This window comes from Budorcas taxicolor, chromosome 11 (genome assembly GCF_023091745.1).
Source record: "Budorcas taxicolor isolate Tak-1 chromosome 11, Takin1.1, whole genome shotgun sequence".
NCBI classification, from domain to species: domain Eukaryota; kingdom Metazoa; phylum Chordata; class Mammalia; order Artiodactyla; family Bovidae; genus Budorcas; species Budorcas taxicolor.
Genome location: NC_068920.1, coordinates 30,552,548 through 30,556,796, shown reverse-complemented (window position 1 = coordinate 30,556,796; position 4,249 = coordinate 30,552,548). Strand labels below are relative to the sequence as shown.

General features: G+C 46.2%; 1 non-coding gene across 1 annotated transcript; it reads right to left on the bottom strand.

Annotated features, from left to right (window-relative positions):
* Nucleotides 1–1,315: 1,315 nt before the first annotated feature.
* TRNAQ-UUG (transfer RNA glutamine (anticodon UUG)) lies at nucleotides 1,316–1,387 on the bottom strand. Its single transcript has one exon. It is a non-coding gene; the product is annotated as a tRNA-Gln (tRNA).
* Nucleotides 1,388–4,249: the final 2,862 nt, after the last annotated feature.

The following is a 4,249-nucleotide window of genomic DNA, read 5'->3' as shown; positions in this document are numbered from 1 at the left end:
TCTGGAAGTTCTTGGTTCACCTACCTTTGAAGCCTAGTTTGGAGAATTTTGAGCATTGTTTTGCTAGAGTGTGAAATGAGTGCAATCGTGTGGTAGTTTGCAACATATGAGAACATTAAAATGTCGAAGCAAGAAGGAACCTGAAAACAGATCACTGGATTTAAGGGTTGCCTCTTATGACATAGAAGAGGTTAATTTCTATAGAACATAGACACCTGTCTTCTCCTAACTTAGTTCCGGTCCAGCTGAAGGAAATCTTTCTTCCCAAATGCCCACCTTTCTGTCTCTAACGGCACAGTAAGTGTCTTCCTAAAGCTAACCGGTCTTTCCAAGTTTGATTAGCTTTATCTCCAACTTGATTCCGGTCTACACCCGGAGTACTTTTTCAGGGGGACATTTCTTGTCCTTGAGCCTCTGCTCGAGGAAACTGTTTCCTGGGTGCTTCGGATGCAGGTGTTTGGCACTTTCCGAAGAGGTCTGGATCAGAGCTTCGCTCCATTTCCTGCGGGTCCAATAGGCGGAAGAGGGAAGACACGGGGAGAACCGCGAAGGCAAAGGGCGTTCCACTCACCTGCAGTCTCTCTCACCCGAATTTACGCTCCGCTCCGGGCCCCTCCACCGCGTTCAACACTTTCTGTGCACTTTACTCTCTTCAAATGCGGGCGTTTTGTAATGAATCGGGAACGCCTGCTCCCGGCGCAGTGAGGCCAGCGACCGGTCAGGAGGTGAGTTTTTCTGCTTGGACTGCAGGGACCACGCTCTCCGCGGCTGCAAGTTTTCGAGGAGTTTCCCATCGGGCTTTGCATTTGGGGTGGATGATGAGAACGAGAAGAAGGAATGAGAGAAGACAGACGAGAGTGAATTGTCTGGGTGAAATGGGAAAGGGAAGAGGGAATAAGAAGTGACCCCGGGCATGTGTGTCACAGCGAAGAAAGCGCGCTCCAGGCCGAGGCTCAGCTCCTTGGTACGCGGGGTTTTCGGCTTAGGAGCCCGCGCGGCGGCGAGGAGGGCTTCGTACCTCGGAGATTTTGAGATGCTGTCTGCATCAAAGAATTGGCACTGCTGGAGCCGGTCCGCCCGGCCCTTGAGAAGTTCGTGAGGTTACTGGGAATCGCCACCATTTCTACTCAGCCTTTCTGCTGTTGAACTTTGTGAGCTTGGAAAGCTTGATTTTAAAGAATCTGTTACTTCCCAGGCGAAGTATTCGGTACTTTGGTTCGAACAGAGTAGGAGAATCCAGTACGACCACATTTGTGTAAAGCAGGCGAACACTTTTTCTCCAGTTCCGACGCGAACTATAAAATGTTCCCCTGGGAGGTCCCACCGAGACTCGAACTCGGATTGCTGGATTCAAAGTCCAGAGTGCTGACCATTACACCATGGGACCAACCGAGAGGTTAAGACCCCGTCCGCAATTATAGTTAAATATTCCCTCCACAGTAGGTTTTCAGTAGCTTCAACCCAGTCGAGTTAGATCAAGTTTCATTGAGTCCACGCTGAGAATGAAATCTGATGCTTTATTGCTGCTGGGGAAGAAGCAATGGGCACAATATAATTCGAGACAATTCACACACTCTCTCTTCTGCTTCGGTTGGGAGCATAAATTAACTTTCAGAAGACCAGCAGAGGCGGATCCAGGTTTTGTGAAGTGTGAAACTTACACGAGTCTCTTAAGAAGAACACAAGGGTCTTTTTTTAAGAGAGAGAATAGACATTCTCAACACAAAATTAGATACAGTTACTTCAAGACATATATGATGTATCTGAAGGAAAACTGGAGGAAAAAGAGGCTGCAGTCTTAACTAATTTCCATTACAATATACTTTTACAAGTTTTACAAAAATATATGTTCATAAAGGGCGACACCTTCCAGGGCCTTAGAGAGGGGTCTTGATGCCCTTAGTGAAACATGCTAAATACGGCTCCAAGGAGCAATTTGGCACTATCTATAAGAATAATCTACTCAGCAATTTTTCTTTTAAAAAGCCATTCTACAGAAATAAAAATATAAAAAGTTTAAAAATATATCTAAAGATGCTCACTGTAATATTTTTTAGTATCAGAAACTTGAAAATATGCCTATCCATTCAATAGAAATAATATACTAAAAAGAATAGGATTGATATAGGTACACATGTTGGCTTGGCAGTTTCGGGAGAGATTTAGTCTAAGACTACCAAGCAAAACTCAGCAATTTGCTGAAATGTAATATATAGCATGACTCAATTTTTGTCACAGTTTGTGAATTTATACACTCAGTTTTAAATAGGTTAAGATTTTTTCCTGTTCCCTTTTGTGAGATATAATTGCTTCAGTAATTAAAAGTGAAAAATGTACCAAAAGAATTTAATGCCCTCCAGTAGAGAACTTAGGAGTTGTGTTTACTCTGTGCTGACTGCCTCCTGTGCTCAGCATGGTGGTGAACAGAGCATGCAGAAAATGAAAGAGCAGAAGACAGAACCCCTGACTGCAAAAGATAAATGCAACATGTTAATAGTGACTAGCAAAATGAGACACTGAGATGGGGAGATCTCAGTCCTTTTGAGGTTCTGATGACTTGGGCACATGGACAAAATTTCATATACAATTTCATCGACTTTAGCGACTCACTCAGGACATTTACAGATCTCAAGGGTAAGAAGTTTTGATTTCAAGATCTCTAAAAGAAACGTTCTGATTCTTAAAAGTCGCTTGAATCAGAAATGCCAAAATGTGAGTAACTAATAGAGATCAAAGTAGAACGAAAAAGAATGGGAAAGGAAGACATTCAGCAATTCAACAAATATTCCTCAGGCATCTATTATTTATTGAGTGCTCTTCACCAGGCCATGGGGGGCAGATTGAGTGGGGAGGTGGAAGAGGAATTAGGCTGGCACTTGCGATGATTCCTGGGCTTTTAGACCTCCAGCAGAATCCACCGGTGCCTCAGCCTCTTCCTCTTGAAACAGAGTTTTCTCTTTGTTCACCTACATCCATTCTTTGAATACCTTGCCTGGCAGAGCACACTGTCTGAAGGAGCTTGAGCCAGGTATGAATGTTCTGGTCGCCCAACTCTAGCGACTTCTTAGACTCTGAAAACACGTCCAGATTTTCCTTGTTAGTTTTCTGAGGCCTGTTTTCCAGGATTGTTAACAGCATGGCTCACAGAGCCAGAAGTAGCAGGAATAGCTATTGCTGTCATTAGGGGGTAAGCTCCCTATATGGATCTTGATTCCCCCCCCCCCCCCCCCATCTATAAAAGGGAAAGAAGGAGCTAGATTTTACATTTCCTTTTCGAGTTAGCTAAATTATGGCTACTGGGAAAGAAGACAGTGGCCCACATTAACGTGAAAAGGCCAGGTGGAGCCTACGAATTCGCTAACTGGGCAATCGCGCAGAGATGCTCTTCTGCTTTTGTTTTAGGACGCGGCGATGAGTGCTGCAGGTCTTAGTGCAGCGACAGATTATCACCGTGACAAGAAAACCCAGAGCAGTCCCCTCATTAGCTCTACTCACACGGTGAAACTCTTCACCGGTAACTGGGTAACTTGGGAGTTAAGGCTCTGTACAATTTACAGAGCACTTGACAGCTCGTGTTCACCTCTCGGATTTACCACGACCACCGAGCTGGTTGCACCACCTGGCATCCTAGAGCGGACCGGAAGTGAGCGCAGCTCCCGGGGCCAGGCTGGAACGAGCTGGGGCCTCAGGCGGGTGTGTGAGACGAGCCACCGCCTCGCCCGGGAGTGTCGCCTGTTGCCCACTTCTCTGGCTTGGCTCGAGACAGTCCGAGCTCCTTTGAGGGGGAAGTGGCGGAGGGCAGAGGGCGTCTGCGCGGCAACAATCGGGCCTTCCCCGCCGACTGCTAGCGGTGTGGAAAGAGCCCCTTTACCTCTCCCCCCATCCCGGGCCTGGGCCTCAGAGCGCCGGTTTCTTGTTGGGGATAGTAGACCCAGGCTTTAGGGCCAGACTTTCCTCAGTGTTCTGTCTCGCAAGCAAGCTGACGCTCAATTTGTGCTCCTGAAGCTTTAGTGAATAGTTCTGAACTCACAATTTCCGGTCTTGTCAGAGAATGGCTTCACTTTCAATGGAATTGATCAAGTAACTGCCCTGTTCTCACCTAAACAAAAAAAAATTTAGCTGCGTCTGTAATTTGTCTGTGTCAACAGGATTTTCTTATTAAAAAAACAGCTTTCCTGATCAAAGACTGGGTGGGGACCTCAAATCACACATCTCCTTAGATCCTTGTTGGAGCAAGGCCAAGCTAAGG